Source organism: Notamacropus eugenii, chromosome 6, assembly GCF_028372415.1.
Source record: "Notamacropus eugenii isolate mMacEug1 chromosome 6, mMacEug1.pri_v2, whole genome shotgun sequence".
Taxonomy (NCBI): Eukaryota; Metazoa; Chordata; class Mammalia; order Diprotodontia; family Macropodidae; genus Notamacropus; species Notamacropus eugenii.
Window position 1 is genome coordinate 335,065,582 of NC_092877.1, and position 10,575 is coordinate 335,076,156.

Sequence of the window (10,575 nt, forward strand, 5' to 3'; positions counted from 1 at the left end):
GATAGAGCTCTGGGCCTGAAGTCAGAAAGAGTTAAGTTCCAATTTGGTCTCATACACTTTCTAGCTATGTGACCCTTTCTAGCAAATCACTTTACCCTGTTTGCCTCAATTTCCTCATCCTCATAGGGTCACAAAGCATTGGACACTACTAAAATGACAGAGCAACAACATAACTGAGGAAACTAGGACCCAGATATGTCCAAAGGGATATGTCCAAAGTTAAATAGGTATTAAGTCAGATGCAGGATGTGAGCCTAGAACCTCTGACTTGATAGTTAACGTCTTGCCCACTTTACCATGCTTAAGAACAGATGAAGCATATACAACAACATAGTTATTCAGTCATTTTAGTCACGTCCAATTCTTATGATCCCATTTGGCAAAAATGCTGGGGTGGTTTCCCATTTTCTTCTCCAGCTCATTTTCCAAATGAGGAAACTGAAGTAAATAGAGTTAAGTGACTTGCCCAGGGCACAGCTAGGAAGTGTCTGAGGCTGGATTTGAACTCAGATCTTCCTGACTCCAGGCCCAATGACTCTTTCCACTGCTGTGGTTCTTCAGTTATAAAATGAAGTATTTAACTAGATGAGCTCTAGGGTCCCACGACTGACTATAGAGTTATGATGCTCTATGATAAACTTAGTACCAGATGCCTACAGAGTTAATGAAGTATACACAGAAGGTTTTTGTTTGTTTGTTTGTTTTTTCCCCCATATATTAAGTGTGGATAAGTTAAATGGAGCCAAATGATATCTCTTCCTCTTTATTTTTTTTTTCTTGTGATCAATGGCATGAAACTTCAGTTAGGGACTTAAGTTGTGGCTGAAACACAGAAATGTTAAAATGAGGGACTGAACCATTGTCTCTGGCCATTCTATCATTGCCCAACAAAATGAGTTCACCAACCCTAACATGGCAAGGAGGATAACATGTAAATATGTAAGGAATTCTTTCCAGGGAAAATGCAATGAGGGAAAATTCCTGGCTTAGAGACTTCCTTATCTTTTTGGATATACTGATATAGACCGTTTGTGATAAACCTTTTTTGGAGTTTGGTACAACCCATAGATTCCTCAGAATGATTTTTTTTAAGTGCACAGGATTAAAAGGAAGTCAACTATATTAAAATGCAGTTAGAAAAATTGAAAATAAAATGCAGACCCTAGATTAAAAACACCTAATTTAGATTCTCAGAAGTGTTTACTATCTTCATCTGCACAAACACAAACAAAATAAAAAAAACTATTAAGTTAAAAGGCAATAAAAAGGGTTGAAGTCAGCTCACAGACAACACTTTAATTAAATATAGATTAGAATATGCCATTAAAAAGCTATGACAATTTTCCTTTCAGTTAGAAAAAAAAAACATGATTTCTCTGGATGGCGAATGAGAAGAGAAGGATGCTATTTGTGCAATATTAGGGTTACTAGGAGTCAAGTACAATACCTGAAAGGTTTCCAGACTGTAGCAAATGTGACCATGTGATTAGTTCCCTCTACTAAGAACTGAAAGGAATAGAATGGGTGTAGCCACTTAATACACTTTGCCAAGGACAGTTGTCATATTGAAAAAAAGAAATAAAACAAAACCCCATTCTCCTAAGTCTAGTTTGGGAATGTTAAAAGTAAAAATACGGGGTAGAAGGGTACTGTGAACACTTTTGATTTTAATGTTTATAGAAAATTTGATATTTTTGTAGTTTTGCCAGTTCACATGCAAAATAGCTCAACAGACTATAATAAATAGCATGTTGATAAATGCTAGGAAAAAAGTCAGTCAGCCCTTCTGGTGCCAAAATGGCAGAATGAGTAAAGAACCCTCAGAAGACCTAACAAGTTCCTCTCTCAATATCTAGAAAATTGCCTCAGAATTGACCTCAGAGCTGGGAAGCAGTTCACCAGCCAAAAGATCTATCTCACTGTGGTGAGAGGAGAACAATGTCCAAGAGCAGCAGCAACAACCAACTTCAAAGCAGAGGACAAGTTCTGGGCAATCCACTATAGATGTCCTGCCCTCCTGCAAGCCAGCAGTCCCCTAGACAAGCAAGCAATCTGTACAGCTCAGCAAGGCCCAATCCCAGCACAAATTACCTGCAACCCCAAGGACCTGACCCCATTGCTGATCAGTAGTGAAGATCCACCCTGGTACTGCCCAACAGCAAGACCCCATCCCTGGAGCATACCAGAAACAAGATTCCTCCTCCAGGGCAAGCCACAAGAAAGTCTATTACCACAGCAATCCAGCAGCAAGACCCCACCTCTGGAGCAGGTCAGCAGTTAGACCTCACATCCAGGGGAGGCCAACAGGGAGGATCCACCAAGTAGCACAGGCCAGAAAGGTAACCAATCCTCCAGTGAAAGAAAGCAGCTAAGCCCTACGGCCCAGTGCAAGCCAGGAGTAAGACTCTGAGCCCCAGCACACAAAGCTTGGGAAAGTGTAGGGCCAGAGTTCAACTTTCACATGAAAACACAAACTCATAAGAAAGGCAGAAAAATAAGGAAAAGAACAAAACAAAAAAATGAGCTTGACTATAGAAAGTTATTACGGTGAGAGGATCAAACATATACTTAAAAGAGGACAATAGTGTCAAAAATGGTTACTTGTGAATCCTCAAAAAAATGTAATTTGGTCTCAGGTCCAAAAAAGAATTCATGGAGGAGCATAAAAAGGATTTAAAAAATCAAATTAGAGAAGTAGAAAAAAATTGGGAAAAGAAATGAAAGTGATACAAGAGAATCATGAAAAAAAGAATCAATAGCATGGGAAAAAACATATAAAAACTGACTGAGAAAAATAACTCCCTAAAAACATAGGATTGGCCAAACAGAAAAGGAAGTACAAAAGTTCACTGAAGAAAATAATTCCTTAAAAAGTAGAACTGAGCAAGTGGAAGCTAATGGCTCGGTGAGTCATCAAGACACAATACAACAAAATTTTTAAATGATAAAAAAAGAATAAAAATGGAAATTTTTCTTTGGAAAAACAGCCAATATAGAAAATTGATACAGGAGAGATAAAATAAAATTATTGCACTACCTGAAAGTCATAAAACTGTCACACTTTGAAGATGACATGAGGTTATACTTAGAAAATCTTATAGAATCAACTATCAACTACTTGAAATTATTAACAACTTTAGCAAAGTTGTAGGATACAAAATAAACCCAAATAAATCATAAGCATTTCTACATATTACCAATAAAGTCCAGAAGCAAGAACTAGAAAGAGAAATTTCATTAAGTATAACTGTAGACATTATAAAATATTTGGGAGTCTACCTGCCAAGACAAACTCAGGAACTACATGAATACAACTATAAAATATTTGTCACACAAACTGGAAAAAAATATTAATTGTTCTTTGGTAGGTCAAACCAATATAATAAAAATGACAATTCTATCTAAATTAATTTATTTATTCACTGCCATTCCAATCAAACTATACAAAAATTATTTTATAAAGCTCGAAAAAATAATAGCAAAATTCATCTGGAAGAGCCATGGAACTGGAAAACTATGCTATATAGGGAATCACTGGGGAAAAAAAAGCTAAAGAAGGTCATCTAGCTATACCAGATATCAAACTGTATTATAAAGAGGTAATTATCTAAGCAATCTGCTGCTGGCTAGGAAATAAGAGTAAAGGATAAGTGGAATAGATTAGGTACACATTACTGTATCATTATTTGACAAAAACTGCCAGGAAAAGTTGGAAAACAATATGATAGAATTGGAAAATAATATGGTAGAAGCTACTATATCTAGAAACTAGGTATAGACCAATGTCTCACACTGTATACCAAGATAAGATCAAAATGGGTACGTGATTCATGTAAAGGGTGATACCATAAGCAAATTAAGAGAGCATAGAGTAGTTAATCTGTCAGACTTTTGGATAAGGGCAGAATTTAGGCCAAAGAAAATGTAGAGAGCATCATAAAAGGTAAACTAGATCATTTTGATTATATAAAATTAAAAGTTTTGCACAAACAAAACCAATACAACCAAAATTATAGGGAAATCAGAAAACAAAAAAGTGATATGTATCTATGATGAAGGCCTCATTTCACAAATGCATAGAAAACTGAGCCAAATATATAAAAATACAAGTCATTTTCCAATTAATAAATGGTCCAAAGATATGAAAAGTCAGTTTTCAAAGAAATCAAAACTAACTGTAGTCATATGAAAAACATATTCTAGAAAACCATTGATTAGAGAAATGCAAATTAAAACAATTCTTAGGTACCACATCATACACATCAGGTTGGCTAATAAGACAAAAAAAAAAAAAAAAGATGAATGTTGAATGTTGGAGGAAATGTGGAAAAACTGGGACACTAATGCTCTCTTGGTGGAGTTGTGAATTGGTCTAACCACTCTGAAGAACAATTTGGAACTATACCCAAAGGGTATACCCAAACTATACCCAAACTGGGCATACCCTTTGATCCAGCAATATCACTGCTAGGTCTATATCCCAAAGACATCAAAAAAGTGAAAAGGATCTATTTGGACAAAAATATTTATAACAGTCTTTTGTGATGGCTACGAATTGGAAAGTGAAGGGAAGCCTATCAAATGGGAAATTGCTTAGCAATCTGTGGTATATGATTCAACTGGAATATTATTGTACTATAAGAAATGACAAGCAGGATGATTTCAGAAAAACCTGGAAAGACTTACATGAACTGATGAATAGGGAAGTGAACAGAACCAGGACAACACTGTGCATAGTAACAGTATTATTGTTAGAAGAAGAGTTGTGAATCACAGCTGTTCTCAGCAATACAATGATCTAAGACAATCCCAAGGGACTAATGATGAAGCACACTATCTGCCTCTAGAGAAAGAACTGACATTGTTCGAATACAGACAAGTATACTAGCTCTTTTGTTCTTTCTTTATTTCTTCCTTCCTTCCTTCCTTCCTTCCATCCATCCTTTCTGTCTTTCTGTCTTCCCTTCTATTCTAGTCTTCTTGTACAACATGACTAGTATGGAAGTGTTTTACATAATTGCACTTTAACAATCTATGGAGAGAGAGGGAGGGGTAGAATTTGGAACTCAAAACTTCAAATCAAAATGTAAAAAAAAATAACTGCTAATAGGCAAAAAAGGAGAGATTGATGAATTACCAGATATATCCCATATCACATCAAATGTATATGAAAGATTAATGCTTAATAAATCTATGAATAATAAAAAAAAGTCAGCCAACAAATATATTTTTTATGTGCCAGGACAAGGCCTGGTGCTCTTTTTTAAGTTTTTTTTTCTTTTTTAAGGAAATGAGGAATAAGGTAAAGAAGCCAGAATGAAAAGAGAAAAAAGCAGGAAATGAAGGAGCATGCTTAGGGCTGGGGTCAGATTTTACTGTCACACTCATTATCAGGCACTGATTTTTGCTCCCCAAGACACCCCCAAATAATGTATACCCCTTTCAAAACCATTTAAACAAAGAACCAATTTGATTCTTTAGAGACACGTTAGAATAATCTCAAACATACATTCTTAATCTTTACACATTATTTTTACCTTGGACTTTAAATATCCATCCTAGGATATAAAAGTAAAATGTGCATACACATAAATTAACAGAATGAAGAAAACTCTAAACTTTGTAATCAAAGTTTTTTTAAAATTTTATTTCACAGCAGCAATGCAAGCAAGAAAAGTAATGGTCCATTGCTTTTTTATCTTCAGGAAAACTGGAAAACATTAAATTCTTTTCCACCAAACATGCTTTAAGAGAATATTTGCCAGCCAAATCATTAGTAGCAACTAGGAGCGTCTGGGACAGAGAAGGATAGGGAGAGGTAAAATCACAACATCTAGCATAGGACAGCTTTATCTTCTTCAAAGAAGTGTATATTGCCACAAGGTTAGCCTTCTAAGGAAGGAGTCCATGCAAGAAATGTCTAGCAAAACCTTGAGAATGAAAAACATCAATCAATGATCCAACAGTATAGACTCTGTCGTCAGGGGATGTGGATTTGAATCCCAGCACTGTCACTTAACACTACCACCACTCTGTACACATACAATCTTACTTAAGACTCACAAAATTCTCATATTTTTGTTGCTGTTATTACCCTTATTTTACAGATAAGGAAATTTGAGACTCACAGTGGTTAAATGGCTTGCTCTGATTCCGTAGTTAATAAATATCTGAGGCGTGATTCTAACTCGTGTTCCTCTGGATTCTAAGCCCAGAAGTCTAGCTGTTACATCTCTGTGCCACTACGGACAATTCATTTCACCTCTCTGACTCTCTGTTTCCTCATCTATAAAAAGTAGGGCTAAAAATAAACTGCTTCTAGAATCCCTTCAAAATCTACAGCTTCCTGATTAACCTCTAACACAGCCACCTGAGAAATGTCTATTGGTAATCTTCCTTTACCCATGAAAAGACTTCACTTAGCATTTTGCAATTACTTCCTCCAACTATTGCCTGAAATTGACAAAGGGTTAATTTCCTCACTGAAACACAGGGTACAGTCCTAACCACATTGAGGATATGGAGCCTACTTTCTAAAATCCTGTCAGTGTTCTCCTAGTTGTCAAGTTTAATGATCTTTCCTTAATCCTTAACTTTTCTTTAACCTTTCTCTAGTCTTTGATATTGTAGATAAACTTCTGGATCTGCTGTCTACTCTTGGTTTTCCAAATGCTGTTCTCTCCTAGTATTCCTACCTGGCTGAGCACTCCTTCTTGATCTCCTGTGCTGAATCTACATGCAGGTCACACCTTGGGTGTCACCCAAAACTCTGTCCTAGGCTCTATGTTCTCCTTCTATACTAGCTCCCATGTAATGTCATCTGTTGCTAAAGATTCAAAGGTTATATTTATGCAGATAACTCCCAGACTACATATCCAACCCTAACCCCTCTTCTGAGATCCAGTCTAGCATCACCCACTGACTCTTGGACATCTCAAATTGGATATCCTACAGGCATCTCCAACTCAGCCTTTCCCTTTTCCCAACTTTCTCTTGCTCTTCAGATACTACCATCCTCTCAGACTCCCAGGCCTACAATTTCAGTGTCATCCCAAAGTCCTCCATCACAGTTTGCCCCCATATTTCATTAGTTACTAAATCCTGTTTTTTTCTATAACCATATTTCTAGTTAACAAGTTTTTGAATTAAACTCATTCACTGTAATTACATAGCTACCTTAGTTCAACCCTTCATTACCTCCCACCTTGACTACTAGAAACAGCCTTCAAATTCATTTCCTTGCCTCAATTGCAATTTCCTTGCCCAATTCCAATCCATACTCAACTCACCTGTCAAAGTAATTTTCCTAAAGCATAGATCAGAACACATCCAAGCCCTGTTCTATAAATGATAGTGGTTCCCCACTACCTCCAGGTTCAAATACAACAGTCTTTCATTGACTTTTTAAACCCTTCACAACCTGACCTCTTCCCACCTTTCCAGTCCTCTTACCCCTCACTCCTCACAATCATGAAGCCTTCTTGCAGTTGATTCAAAGTCATGCACCCATCTCCAGCCTCTGGGCTTTTTCATTAGTTGTACCCATAACTGGAGGAGTAAGCCTCTCCTGCCCCCTTCTCGCCTTCCCTCTCCCAAGACTACCTCCCATTTACACTGTATAGATCATGTGTGCACTTAGTTGCTTATGTGTTGTTTCTCTCAGCAGACTGTATATTGTTTGAGAGCAGGGACTCTGTGTGTGTGTGTGTGTGTGTGTGTGTGTGTGTGTGTGTGTGTGTTGTTTATTATGTCTTTCTTTTTATTCCCAGTGCTAAGCATAGGACCTGAAAAGTGCTGGCTTGTTGACCGGCTGCTGGCTGTATGACAGGCAAGCGCCGGAGCAAGCACAAGCTTTCCCAAAACCAGATAGATTCTTGGAACCAGGAGGGGAAAGTGGGAGAGGGGGGAACTTCAGCAGCTCCCTAAAATCCCGAGCTTCAGAGAAGAACCCGCCTGAGGCTGCCCCGCGGGACGAGGAAAAGATTCTCCAAGAGGAGCACGGTCACTTGGACAGTTTGTAACTGCCCACGTCCTTAATGCCTTCCCCTCCCCACTGCTCTCCTACCTGGTCTGATGCCACCCAGTTGGTGAAGATCAAAGTGTGACTCCCCTCCTCGTTTCTCCTTTCCACTGTTCAATTCTCCTCTCCCCTCCTTGCTTCCCCTGTCCTCTCCACTGTTCCGCTGCTCGTCAAACTCTCAGGGTTACATCAACTTGCTTCCCCGGGGTGATTCCCGAACCTCATCCAATCTATTGGGCAAAGGTAACATGTTCCGCTCCAGGAAAGCAATAACTCGAGGCAGGAGCTGTCCAGTCCTCCGCCCCAGCCAGATCCTCTCCCAAAACAGCGTTGGCCAGGACCCTGCCCCATCCACCCACTCCACCTTTGGTTCGTCCAACCAGGAGCCGCTGGATTCCGTGCTGTATGGATAGCTCCGCGCTTCCAGAAGCTCCTGGGAAGGATGGGGAGCTCTTGTAGTAGAAAAAGAAATGAGAAGTGTTTCCAAAAAGGGGAAGAGGAGGAAAAGTGGCTGGAAAAGGAGAAGGTGGGGCCCAAAAAGGGAAAGGTGAAGCAGGATGCAACCTAGAGCAATTTTCTTGGGTTTCCTCCCAAGACGAGAGTGCAAAGTTCTGTGGAAGTTACAAGATCAAGTCAGTGGTGGAGCCCCTTCCTCGTGATGTTTTGAAATAGAGCCCAGGAAAGGACAGTCATGCAAGGTGTCTTCAAATGGAGCAATTTTCAAGGTAGAGGTTTTGGTTTCCTCTTCCTCTCTCCTCACCCCTAGGCACTAGGCTTGGACAATTGATTCTGGCAAGTGACTCAATACCCAGGCAATAGTTCTTTCCACCCCCACTTCCTACCCACTTTGGACCAAGCCAAGTTGTTCCAGATGTAGGGGGTGAAGGGAAGTAGACAGGAAAGGAGCAAGGGACTATGGGACATTGCCTGTTCATGTTGGAATTGGTAGAAAAAAGCAACAAATATTTAGTAATTAACCTTTCTTACTTTTTGAGGTGGGGGTTGGGGGCAGCTCTAACATTTAAATAACAGATTTCTGATCTCTGGACAAGCAACAGGAGACCAGGATAATACCCTCATAAAAAATCAGTGGACTACAATTTAGCATTGGTGCCAGAACTGGCAAGAGTGGTTTGGATTCTTTTCTGAAGAACTTCGGTGATGCTCCATTCTGAAATCTTTTGGGAGGATGAAGGGGTAAAAGAATGCAATTCTGGGAATTTCCACTTATTTGCAGTTCTGGGAGTGTCAGGCTTATACGTTGTTTAACAATTTAGACCTGTAATCTTCGGAGTACATTTATATTTATGGAGAAAAGTAATTTGTGATATTACTCAAATGTGTAAATGAGATGTTTCTAAAAGCAGAAAAACAATTCACTATATTATAGCATCAGGAACCTTCCCTGACCAAAGAGCCCCATCTCCTCTGGGGTGAGGGTCTTTCTATTCCATTTTAGACTCCAGCTGCTTTCCTAGTCACTATTTAATAAAAACGGAAGAGGTACAACTTATGTACATCCAAAGGCTTAGTGTCTTCCCACCAAATACTAGTTATCAAACAGACCAAATATAATATTTTTAAATATTTAAATAAAAATAGTGAATAAACCTATTTATCCAAACAGCATAGATAAATCAGAAAAATTACAGAGTTTAGAATACACCACATGGTATACAAATTGAATAAAGTTCTCTTTTGGGGATATCTTGGCTAAGCAGAGAGGATTCCCAATCTCACTCAAAGGGAAATATCCCAAAGTCTCTAGGGAGATAAAACAGATATCATAAATACTCGTGGGGCAGGAGGCACAGTTTTCTTTCTCAAAGCAAGAAGGAAGAAGAAAGTTTCACTTATCCAAAGTTTTGTGCCAACGCCACCCCTTATGGAGGAATGTTGCCTCAAGTCATCATTATCTTTACTAATGAGAAGACTCTTATGAAGAGCTCTAGAGCTGAACCCTCTAGTTACAGGTATGTGAGGTCAATTGTAGGATTATAAACACTTGTAAGGAAGCCTAAATAAATGGGACAATAAAAGCTCCTTGAATTCATATTTCAAAGTTTTTACTTCTATGTTTCCTTACAACTCTAACTCTACATGACATGTGCTTGAAGAACATCACAACAGGTACACTCCTTTACAGACTAACAACCTGCAGTAATCTTATCTATATGAGACTGACAAAAAGCTTTCCTCAGAAAGGGTATGATATATAACAAGAAAGCTCTTCCCAGTTCAAAATATGTGCCCTTGGAAATTTGTAAATTTATAATTGAGGGATCTTTGTGTGGTTATGTACTGCCTCTCAACTTACAAAAAGACAGTTGTCACATAGGTTAAATTCAGTCAAAGACTAATTGGAAAGGAACTTCACAAAGTTACAAAGAATAAACTTGGCTCCAAAACAAGATGTGAAAAGAAATGTCTCTCCTTATCAGAGCTAAAGGAGGGGATCCAATGAGAATGAAACATTTTATATAGTATTATTTTTATATACTGATGTAGTGTCAATGTGATATTCACAGCACCTACTGTGGCCATGGGTATCCTGG

General features: G+C 38.4%; 1 protein-coding gene across 2 annotated transcripts in view; it reads right to left on the reverse strand.

Annotated features, from left to right (window-relative positions):
• Positions 1 to 8,329, reverse strand: part of LOC140509995 (phospholipid scramblase 4-like) — a 46,009-nt gene extending 37,680 nt beyond the window's left edge. For both annotated transcript variants that reach the window (XM_072618231.1, XM_072618230.1), the window contains exon 1: positions 8,066 to 8,329. The gene's annotated coding sequence lies outside the window, so the exon portion shown is untranslated. The remainder of the gene's footprint in view (positions 1 to 8,065) is intronic.
• Positions 8,330 to 10,575: the final 2,246 nt, after the last annotated feature.